Here is a 12,154-nt window from a genome sequence, read left to right as displayed (position 1 = left end):
AAACTACTGAAGTAATTTATATTGTGCATGCATCTATTACATTTAAGTATCTAATCTTTTGTTTCAGAAATATCCGAATCTTCTCACTGCTCAGATATTTTTTCTGTTAATTACATAAGCTAACAATACACCATCTAAGAAGAACTCTTTGCCTACTTGAGTTTTTTTGACTTTATTACACAGCCTTTACTCTTCTGTCAAAAAGGGTAGACAGAACACACAGTTCCCTTTCCTCATGAAGACTAGTATCGGCATATAGTTCTAAGTGGAAAAAGTTGAGAAGTGCCAATCTTCTCAATCTTGCTTTATATGGAAGGCTTTCCAAAGCCTATTTATCATTGTTGCCAGCCTCCAACTTCTATTTCTGCTCTCTTTCTGGACAGCAAATGGCTGTATGTAAACAGAGATCCTCATGTCTTTGCTGACAACTAATTCATACAATAGGCTGAGGAAGAAAACTTCAGGGCCTATATTATCTATTAAGCCACCAACATGGAGAAATATTTACTTTGATGTCTCAATGGTGTGTATGGATTTTATTACTTTTATTGAAGAAGATCTTAACACATGTCAACACTGAATTTCATATGACACAAATTTATTCAGAATCTTCTGTAATTTACTGAGTAATCTGCAAGCATAGTGTGTTAACTTTTCATCCAGCATGGTGTCACAGTACCCTATCACAGGCAGCAGTTTAACTACTGCCTTTTGCACTCTTTTTCAAACACAGTTTTTATGAGAAAGAAAATGCTTAAATATAATTTAACCTACTATAACTGCTACTGTAATAATTCCACAGCTAATTGTATTTGTTTATATACAAACTGTATATAAAGAACTACCTGCCACAGCAGTGCTTGAATATGGCTTACATGGCATATTAAGGATATGTCTATTCTTCCCCATTTTCCAGTGGAAAAAAAAAACAAAACACAAACCACCTATGCAATATATTTAAATCTTTGAAAACAACAGAAAAACAGCTCAGCCATTTCCTCCTTTCCTTCATCTTTTAACAGTAGCAGAAATGAGAAGCAGAGTCATAACATTACAAATTGCTTCAGACATCATTAGAATACTGCTCCTTCTCAGATGGATTCAGGGACCTAAGTACCATCAGACTTACATTACTCACAAGAATTCTAGAGTCCTGGAGGCAGCCCGTGGATCCCCCCAGTGGGTGGGGAACATCATCAGACTGCTCAAAGAATGGAGTCTCATTTGTAAATAGCACAACGTTACATACTGATACCATATACCTCAAAGCTAGGTATTAGCATGTGAATTAAGGAAAAAAACCAAACAAAGACCAAACCCCACAGCAATGCTTACAAGGCAGAAGAAAAGTAGTGATGGGAAGAAGTCAGCACAGGAAATACTTTTACAATTTTTCCAATTAAAAAAGGCCGCTACAGCAACCTTTCCTTCCCAGCATGTCTTTCCCTCCACTAATAATTTTGACCATAGCAAATAAGGGACTCTTAACATTTTTCATTTTTATAATTAACAACACAATTTTAAAAAACAAACCAAAAACAGACAGACACAAAAAACCAAACCACAAACTCGAAACTCTTTACATATGTTTATAAATTTAAATTGTAAATTCTTTCAAAAATTCAGTGGAAAGCTGGCAAAAGCCAATGGCATCATATTAAATATGTGTACTTGCACAGAACTTTGCACACTGTTCAGCCTCTCAGAGGTAACACGTTCTTGACTGCTGCTCTTGGCCTCATATTTGTGTAAACTGCATTAGCATTGCAGTGGAAACCAAATGCTGACTTCAGACGAAACAGTTATGTTTCCCTTTTTATGTGTGACCATTAAAGAGAAATTATTAAAAAAAGAGAGTGAAAGAAGAAGAGGGAAAGAACCTCCCCAAACTACAGCTTTTGGTCTCTGAATTTGTATTTTCTCAAAATACAAAAATAGGAAACTTAAGCAATGTAACTGTGCACAAGAAGAGTCCGAGCTGGTTTGTTTCCAGTTTACACTATTTAAAAAGCTTAAAACCAAATCTAACCCATAACTATGTCAATGCAGGAACTGTTCATTCCTCTGAACGTCATTTCCAACCCACCAATCTCCAGATGCTTCCTAGGGAGAAAAATACCCACAGTCTCTTCCAAGGTCATATACATCATTCAGAACAACTTCTTCTAAATACCACTGACAAACTGGTACTTGTATAAGCTTGTGCAGCTTTAGCTCCCTAAAAACCAACCTTTTATTTCCCCATTACTCTGAGCCATGTCCACACTGGAAAACAAAAGGATGGACAAGACATGAGCTCGAGCACCAAACACTAACTGTCATACTGCTCAATAGTTAGTTTGCTCTTGGATCTGATTTAATTTTCTCTGTGATAGAGCTGTTCCAGACTGAGGTCAGCTTAGCATCATCTCCAGGTCCTGTGCTGTATTGGTACAGAAGTAGTCACTGAGGACTGACTTCCTGGAGTCAGACCCATGCTTTTCCACCTCCCAACATTCACCTCCACTGCAGCTTCTGGCTCTCTCCCCATCTCCTCTTTGTTACACTTCAGAAGCTGTTCCAGTTGGATCACATCTTCCTTGAGGGTAATTACCATTTCCTTCTCCTTTCAGAAACCTACAATCTGATGCAAAAAACAGCAGGCAGAGCTAAATATATAGGTAGCTGTTCTCTCTTACTATAGCAGTGGTTCTTATCTAGTATACAAGACACTGTCTGTGTAAAAAAAAAAGAGGAAACAAATTATGCATGTTTACCTTCCGAGATGACATTAGTAAGCACCTTATGAACTACAAGAGCAACATAAACCAAATATTTTTATTCTGAAGTGCACCTGCTAGTATTCTCATGAGACTACTGTAAATGGCCATAGCCCATTTGCTTGCCATGGTTAGACTGGGCAAGATATAATACTGCACAGTTTATACAGTAAGGCAAAACTCTTGAGAACATACAATATGTCAATTACCAACAGCATACTTCTGAGCACTGTAAGGTTTAATTGTGATTCATTATTATTGACAGAAAACAGTTTTCTATTCTTATTTCTGCAATTAAAAGAAACAGGATATTGATTTCCATTTGTTATGGGATAGTTTCCTATTTGCATGGTATGGACTAATTCCAAGATGACTTCTTGGAAGTTTCCTATTTGCATGGTATGGACTAATTCCAAGATGACTTCTGTAAGAAGACTTCCAGACAAATGACACTGCAACAGGCCAGAACTGAAATAATATATAAAAACCATCGCTACTTAAACTGACTCAAACATCATCTTCAAGCATGTGACTCCACAAGTATTTTTAATAGGAGGAGCAGGAGCTTTATAGTTGCAGTATATATTAAAGCTATTCTTTCAAACAGGTGCCCCAATCCCACTTGTGACTCTGCATTTCTTGCACAAACCCTTGCTAAGACATTCATGATATTAAGCCCTAAGATACACATTTGTAGAGATGTCTTGCCTGAATAAACTGCAGCTAATACTGCTTTCAAATTATCCATGTAAACTTTAAATTTATGAAAAATAAATAAATTTTTAAATGTGGGTCTGGTATTTCATTACAAAAAAAAAAAACAAACCAAAAAAAACCTAACAGTATTTTTATGAGCCTCCTGTTGACACTAGGCAGTCCAAGAAGTAGTATCTGGTTTCAGCACATGTTTTAAACTTCTTATATGCACACAATTTTCTTTTTTGAGATGTATCTCTTTAAGCAGAGCATCAGAATCCCAACTGTTGCAGAATAATTAAAATACAGATTTCAGGTCTGCTTTGCTAAAGCTAAGAAGCTTATGTGATCACAAGGTCTGTGAACATCTCTCCTTTCCCCTCCCAACAGTTTTCAACCACTTGGCAGATATTACTGATTTTTGACAGGATAGCAACCTCAAAGGTAGTTAAATGGCTACATGCTTTAGGAAAACAGATGGCCAAGTGAAGAACAAGCTTCTGACAAACAGCTCCAATAAACACCCTGAATGAGATAAAGACTGGAGTATGGATTCACATTATATTGCACATTAGCAGAGCACACACAGAGAGAAACTATACCATGCCTTCAATGTACTAAAACCACTGATCATAATAATGAGATAAAGCATAAGACAAAAATTTGTAAGAAAATGAGCTTTACCAGCACCAGACTTCACAGGACAGGCTTGCTGTAAATGATGATCACGTTTAATCAGGAGACAGAAGCAATAGGCAAATATAATATGAAAGATGCAGACTGTGCTATTTTGTTTTTAAACCTGCTGACAAAGATTATCTAATATAACTTTGAATAGCCAAAACATCTCAGAATATGCATTGCTAAAAATATCTTAAATGAGCACAGCATAGAAGTGTCTATGTATATAAAATGCAGAATTTTAAGGTACTGAAATGTTAATTTAATAGTAACAAAGTTGAAAGTGTATCAATAGATTAACCAGGATCCATTAAACAATTACAGAACAAATTATGATTAAGATAATGCATACAGCTTTCCTTCTAACTCATTTCAAAACTTATCAAAACACACACGGGGGGGGGGGGGAGGGGGGGAAGAAACAAACCAAAACCCCACAATATTGATGAACTCTGTGAAGTCTGTTAAAATTGTTTGTTAAACAGCAGTGTATGGAATTATGCACTGAAGAACAGTCTACACTGCCATAGTACAACCAAAACCAATTGTGTGTTACTTCTTGTAACTCCTTTCCAACCCTAACTATTCTATGATTCTATAAGACAGCGATATCCTATAGCACTGCTAAATGTCTTGACTTCCCTCCCATGCATAGTATACAGAAAAGTTCCAGTCTCACTCCACAGATGTGCTTTGGCATGAAATCCTATTCCAGGTTTGTACACCCTGTCATGGCCTGATCTGGGGGGCTTTGCAATTTCTGCTCCAAGACAAACCATATACTATGATGCAAAGAATAAAATAAATCCACATCCTAACAATCACTCATTTACAATGATGACTGATACTTGTATTAAATTCCTTTCAAAGTACTCTAATTATCTGTGCTCTTACATAACTGCAATAAAAACAAAATGCTCTACCACGAAGCATGGGCTAATAATTTATAGGTACCAGTAACCTTATTTGTATTATTACCTTCTTTCTTCCTGCTCATTTAAAAATATGACAAGGCATTTCAGAGAATCGGGGGGAGAAGGGAGTGTTAAGTACAAATGTTCAAGAATTGAGTCTTAAATATGAGAGTAAATGTGTACTACGTTTTCACTACTATGCTTCAGACATTTGCCTAAAATATCTAAGGAGATTTCTTGGCTGACATGGATAGCATAATAGAAAGTCAATAAAAGCCATGATTTTTACTAAGGCTATATTGGGAAAGAAAACTTTAATTGGCAGGGACAAAAACTGAAGTTTTAAATTTAGTTCTCACCTCCTGTGACTGCAGTAACCAAAAATTCTCCCATCATTTCTCCAGCCTGACACTGCCATCTATAGCAGTCTCCTGCCATGGATGCTTGCAGCAATGACACCGCTAGCAGAGAACAGAACAAGTGGTTGTGTTGCAAACACAAAGTGTTCTGTGGAAAGCAGGTTTGGTCGCTCCATCAGTACAAGTATTAGCAACCAATCACTTAAACTGGTGCAGCTGCTGTGGGATTAGCACAGAGACTGACTGATTTCTAGCCTAGAAGGAGGTATTCCTCGAGCAAGAGCCACAGCATTCCTTTCTATGCCAGTTTGGTGTATACATGCAAGCCATGGACTTCTTTCGTAAAGCCATCCACCTCAAAAAAGTTGAAGGAGCACTGATTTGGAACAGCACTGTCTGCAATTTCAATCAAAGTTCAAACACGTAAATCCACAAATGTAGTGTGAAGTCTGTCAGGAGCTCATGGAAACTACTGCAGAATTTCACCAGCAAACTGTAAACCTTTCAAACCCCCCTCCAGAACACCATGCAAAGACTATAAAGCTCAGAAAAAAAAACTGCAGAAATTCCTAAGCAATATCACAATGAAATCTATGCTTAGGTTCAAAGGTATTCATTGAATAATACTGACTAGTACCATTCTACCAGGTGTTATTTTCAAATTCTCATAAATACATATTCACAGTACTTATTTTTACCAGAAACCATCAACATCAGGAATCTAGTAGTATTCAGAAAGAGACTCTGAGAATAAATGTGAGGTGATAAGCATCCCACATTCAAGATGAGACTGATACTGGAATTGAGCAATATTCAGAAATAGGCTGTACTGCAACAACCCTTTTTTTTTTTCCTTCTGCTTCTACGTCAAGCCCACAGCTCAGGAGACTCAAGTAAGTATGTATCAGCCTAGAGGGTCATTTCAGACTTCACTGTTGTTTGTTGATGCTATTTATATATAAAATTCTTAAACACTCACTAGGACAGCCCTTAGAACATAAACTTCACGTTTCCCAAGTTCAAAATAAAAGACCTAACTAGCAAGCATGGGCATGCATAGGCACGGTCTCCACAGGAGAAGCTAAGAAATACACACCCCAGACCATCCTACAAACTGGTGATAATGGGATTCTCCGAGAAGCAAGTTTCACTTCCAGACCTTGCTCCAACGTAAATAGAGAAGGAATCTGCAACTGGGCAGGTTTCACACACAGATGACTGTTGTCACCACTGCAGTTCAAAGTATAAATGCATGGGCAGGAGCACCCCTATTTCTCCAAATGTCACGTTTGCCCTAATTGCTGAATCTGGTGGAAAATACTCAGGCAATTTGGCCTAAGTGTGTAAACAGCCTGGCATCAAGCAAGCAAACAAACCCCCTGCATAATCCAGCTGTCCCCCATATTAGCCACAGATCTAGACTGAGTACTTGTATCAGAGACAAATATGTCCAAAATTATCATAATTATGCATAATAACATCTGAAGAAGCTATTAAACATTATTTGGGTTTTAAGCCAATTTCAAACTACAAAGCACTGGATTCACCTTGAACGTGGGATGCAAATTATCTCACATTTTTTCTTACAATTCCCTCTGAAGCATCTGGCATTAGCCATTGTCACAGACCCCAGGTTTAATTTAGCACAGTCATTCCAACATTCAGTCCTCCAGGCCATAAAACTGAAAGCAAATGAGCTGCATTATGAAATTCTGTCCTATAACAATAACATTAAAGCTAGTGACAGCATTTCTGTACACACTACAATAAGCAAACCATTCATGAGTCTAACAAGTGCATTCCCAGTTTCATGTTCGTGTCCAAATTCAGACTGAAATTTATTATATGAATCACTGCTATAATGGTCTGCTAGCAGACTTATGATGATCTCCCCTTCCAAGATTTTGATCTTAACAGTCCAAAATAAACTGTTTTAGCAACTATGCAAATCAGTCTCAAATGCTGTCAAATCAAACCAAGCTCTATACCCCCCCACAAAAACAAGTTTTGTTGTATGAAAATGTAATGTAATGTGTCATTAATTTATTTATTTTACCACTAGTTTATTTATTTTACAATAATGACTTGCTAACAGAACATTAGTACAGACTGGGAAAAACATAGCCCACTTCTGAAATGGAAAATATAATTTTAAAAGCCCTGGAATATTAATGGTGGCAAAATTTAATATCTCAGATATATAATCTAGAGTTCACTGAACCTGCAGAAGAGGCTTATACATGTCAAGAATATCCAAGACTCACATAGGCATTACAGGACTAAAATAAAATAGTAAAAACCAACAACAACCCCCCTCATACATTTGATATCTTCCTGAGTGGAAGTTCACTACAATTAATACAAGCATAACTGTCAGGTGTTCCCATCATTATACAATGGCAGATGCTATCTGGAGAAGTAAGATAAATTATTTATCAAATGATTGTAAATATCATCAAATTCAGTGGAGTCAGCCATTCAAAAGGCTTCTAGTAAATTATTTGATATAGCTCTAATGGAAAGCATGAGCTACTCAGAAACATTTGCTATTAAGCAGCATCATACTAATGTTTTGAAATTCTACCCAGACATGTCCGAATCCTATGAATCACATTACAAAGATCTTCTCCAGCTTTCGAAATATCAGCACTGTCCAAGAATTTACATAAATTAAGAAACAAGTGGTTTTGGCAGTCATGTGTCACGATGGAGAACATGCAGATTTTTATTCTGCACAGCATAAGTACTTATTTTATTTCCCCCTCCTGAATAAAGAAAAAAGATGCCCACATCATTTACCACATCAACTGCATTATAAATATCAGCCAAGGCTTCTACAGAGCACTAAACAATGCCTGTACATTACAAAGGCAACTTCCCAGTAATAACAGGTTGTACTGTACTGTTCGAGGCACATCCCTTCCCAAGGAAAATCTATTTCAAGATTAAAGCCAAAAAGCTTGCTGTCTATTAAAAAGAGTAGACTCTTTGTCATTCCAAGAGACTATATGACACTGTTAATTGAGAAAGGACTCTAGGAAAAGTTGGGAGCAAACTCTCAAATTTAGGATAAGGAACACAAGGCCAGTGGACAAACATTGATGGGTAAATCATCTGGCATTTATTTGATTTTGAAAATAAAACAACAGACAGTGTTCATAAGGAGTTTATGCATTTTAAATTAATATGCTAATCTGCTATTAACCACATCCCAGTAAACAGGAAATGTTAAGCAAATGCTTGGGAAGAATAATTTTACAATTTATGAGAATAAAACCTAGCAATCAGCCCTTTGGTCCAAAACACTAGCATGGTTTCTACTACCTTCTAGAACTACAGATGCTCATTACTACAGTCACCCACAGATGGATGCGAGGTGCACAGTGGCAGGATGTGAGGAAACACAAATTGCAACACAGGAAATTGCCAGTAGATTAAGAAAAGAAAATAAATACACCACAAAGGCAGGCAGACACTGGCACCACCACAACCACAGGGACTGTGGCATCTCCACCCTCAGAGATGCTCAGAACTCACCTGGAGAAGGTCTGAGAAACCTTATCCAACTGGACTTGTTTTGGGTGTGGGGGCAGGACTAGATGACATTCAGAGCGCCTTTCAAATTTCAAATACTCTGTGATTTGATGTTCTTTTCTTAAAATTCCTTTCCCTATTGGAAATACACTTCTCATTTTTCATTTACACAAGTCCCCCGTACATTTGCAGTGGGTTTATAATGAAAACCAGAATTCTCCTTCATGAGCAATCATGACAAGATCATTCATGCAAACTACACAATATGCACATGATATGCCGTATCAGCCAATACAGTAGCTAAAAAAACCAAAAGATTAATTTACAAAATAATAACCAGTACTGACCCTTGCACCTTGTTGTCACTCCTTCAACCTGCATCACCCGCATATTGCAGGTGTTCCAGAGATTTGACAAGACAGAAAAGGAAGGAAACACCAGACAAAAAAGCTCGAGTCACCCTGTAAGAAGTGTGGCATGAATCACGTGTGCCACCACATTAGACCTTGCGCCCCATGCTGAAGACACACTGTGGAGGACAAAGCCATGAATATCGTTGTTCATGTGCTTAAGAGGTGACCTTAAGGAAGATACAGCAAAAGCATCCTGTGTTCACCTGTGGATATTAACTGCCTCACTGTTGCTTGTACCACTGAAACTACGTATTATTTTTTTCCTGGAAAAACAGCTTTAAACCCCCACAAACACCACGAGGCCTCCAGAACCACTTTCTTTCCCACTCCTTAAATAAGAACTGTGCTAATTTTACAACGCATTGTGATGGGAGTCACATCTAAAAATAAGTCTGCCATCTCTCAGCGGGCCCCGTCTCGGCCCAGGCCCGTCTCTGGCAGCGCAGCCGTCGCGGTGCCTCTCGGTGGCCCTGCAGCGGGGCCAGGGCGGCAGGTGGGGCGGCGGCTTTGTCTGCGACCGGGCGCTGAGCGAAGGCGGCGGCGGCAGCGCGGAGACCTCCGGCTGGCGACCGGGCTCTGCGGCGGAGGGGCAGGGGCAGCGCTCACCTCACCGGCATCCCCCAAACTTTCTTCCGGGCCGCGAGGGAACAGACGCCGCTGCAAGCCCCCGGAGCGGAGCCGGGGATCGCCCGGTGTCTCCGCCTCTCCTCGTTACCGGGGCGCGGCCGAGCACCGCCTCCCCTTTCCAGCCGCCCGCCATCCGCCAGGGACGCGCCGCGCTTCGGCCACCCGCTACCCTCCCCACGCCAGCCGCCGCCCGCCCGCTCCCCTGCTCCTTCCCTGCCTCCCTCACTCACCCGCGCCCGGCGAGCGCAACCACCGGCGCGTTCTTCCCTCGCTCCCGCCCTCCCTCCTGTCAAGTTGAGCCCAGCCTCCCTCCGCCCGACCCCTCCCTCGCGATCGGGAGCGGCGGCAGCCGGACGCACCCTCCCTCACCGGCGTCTAGCACCGCCCCGCTCTCACCTGGGTCCTGCCGCCGCTGCCGCGGGGGGAGCGGGGAGGAGGAGGCGGCTCCGGGCAATCCCGCTCGGCAGCGAAATCGCGCTGCTCCGCCCGGAGCTCCCTGCGTGGGGCGGAGCGGGGCGGGCGGCTCCTCCCTGCCGGGACGTCCCGGGGGGCGAAGGGTGCGGTGGGCCGGGCGGGGCTGGTTGTGTTCTGTCCGGCAGGAAGACACGGAGGGACCAGGGCGTCGTAGTTGGAGAGCGGAGCAGCCCCGGCAGGGCTGGCCGGGATCGCGCCGGTCTGCGGGGAAGGGGTGGCAGGAGGCCTCAGCGCTGCGGGGAGAGGGTGCGGCCGGCGGGACAGGGCCTGGCTGTGGGGCTGCGGGACGCGGCTGCCAGCGCCGGCAGCGGTCGCGGGCAGGGCGAGCCGGGCGGGGACGCGTCCCTGGCAAGGAGGAGTGCTCAGAAACGGCCTCGGCACTGCGTTACGCGATCCCAGCGCCGCTCCCTGCGAGCAGCAAGTGTCCCCGGCCAGATAACCCTGCTGGGAACGGAGGTGCTCGCTGTGTGGAACAGGGAAGTAGGCATTATGCAAAGGTGTAAATCGGCGGATTTTCGGAGAAACGTGCAGTGCCGGTAGTACCTGACAGTAGCGAGGTTTTAAACGGAAATTCTAATTGGGGTGTGGGTGTAAAATGAGTCAGAAGGGCTAAATGAAATCAGAAATCAGGGGAAGCTGCAATGAGAGCTCTGCTCGGTGTTCAGAAGAAGCAGGAACGTGGTTCTAGGTGAGACAGCGTGCCACTTGCTGCACACTGGGGGAGCGGTGAGGAACTGGTGCAAGATTCGAAGCCTGCCGTGTCAGGCAACTTGCAAGGTTACAGTATGTGTGGAAGGAGTCAACCAGGAAAGACTTGAACCCATTCACTCACTTTCATGAAATGTATACACCAATGCCCTATAGTCCTGCATCACTACACACTCCTTCAACATAGTATTCCTGTTCATTCTGGTTGGCCCAGAAATCCAGCCATATCCTGGGCTGCATCAAAAGGAGCGTGACCAGCAGGTCAAAGGAGGTGATCCTGCCCCCGAATTCTGCTCTTGTGAGATCTCTTGGAGTACTGTGTGCAGTTCTGGGGTCCTCAACATAAAAAGGACATGGAACTGTTGGAACAAGTCCAGAGGAGGCCATGAGGATGATCAGGGGACTGGAGCACCTCCTGTATGAAGATAGGCTGAGAAAGTTGGAGCTGTTCAGTGTGGAGAAGAGAAGGCTGCGTGGAGACCTCATAACAGCCTTCCAGTATCTGAAGGGGGCCTATAAGGATGCTGGGGAGGGACTCTTTATTAGGGACTGTAGTGATAGGACTAGGGGTAGCGGGTTCAAACTTAAAACGGGAAGTTTAGATGGATATAAGGAGGAAGTTCTTTACTGTTAGGGTGGTGAGGCACTGGAATGGGTTGCCCAAAGAAGTTGTGAATGCTCCATTGCTGGCGGTCTTCAAGGCCAGGTTGGACAGAGCCTTGGGTGACATGGATTAGTGTGAGGTGTCCCTGCCTATGGTGGGGGGGTTAGAACTAGATGATCTTAAGGTCCTTTCCAACCCTAACTATTCTATGAGCCTTTGATTCTATGATTCATAGAATCACGGAATGATTTGGGTTGGAGAGGACCTTAAAGCTCATCCAGTTCCAACCCCTCTCCACGCACAGGGACACCTTCCACTATACCAGGTTGATCAAAGCCCCATCCAGCCTGGCCTTGAGCAACTCCAATGATGGGGCAGCCACAGC

General features: G+C 42.3%; 1 protein-coding gene across 3 annotated transcripts in view; it reads right to left on the bottom strand.

The window, feature by feature from the left end:
• The window catches only part of FRY (FRY microtubule binding protein), a 228,441-nt gene extending 217,925 nt beyond the window's left edge, over window positions 1–10,516 (bottom strand). For 2 of the 3 annotated variants that reach the window (XM_061374522.1, XM_061374524.1), the window contains exon 1: window positions 10,214–10,320. The gene's annotated coding sequence lies outside the window, so the exon portion shown is untranslated. Of the gene's footprint in view, window positions 1–10,213; window positions 10,321–10,379 lie in introns of those variants that run through there. The other variant, XM_061374523.1, reaches the window with a different exon arrangement.
• Between the last annotated feature and the right edge of the window lie 1,638 nt (window positions 10,517–12,154).

This window comes from Neopsephotus bourkii, unplaced genomic scaffold, assembly GCF_033783945.1.
Source record: "Neopsephotus bourkii isolate Nb327-2 ecotype Australia unplaced genomic scaffold, CSIRO-AGI_Nbou_v1 NB_1638, whole genome shotgun sequence".
Lineage (NCBI taxonomy): Eukaryota > Metazoa > Chordata > Aves > Psittaciformes > Psittacidae > Neopsephotus > Neopsephotus bourkii.
This window is presented reverse-complemented; position numbering and strand designations above follow the sequence as displayed.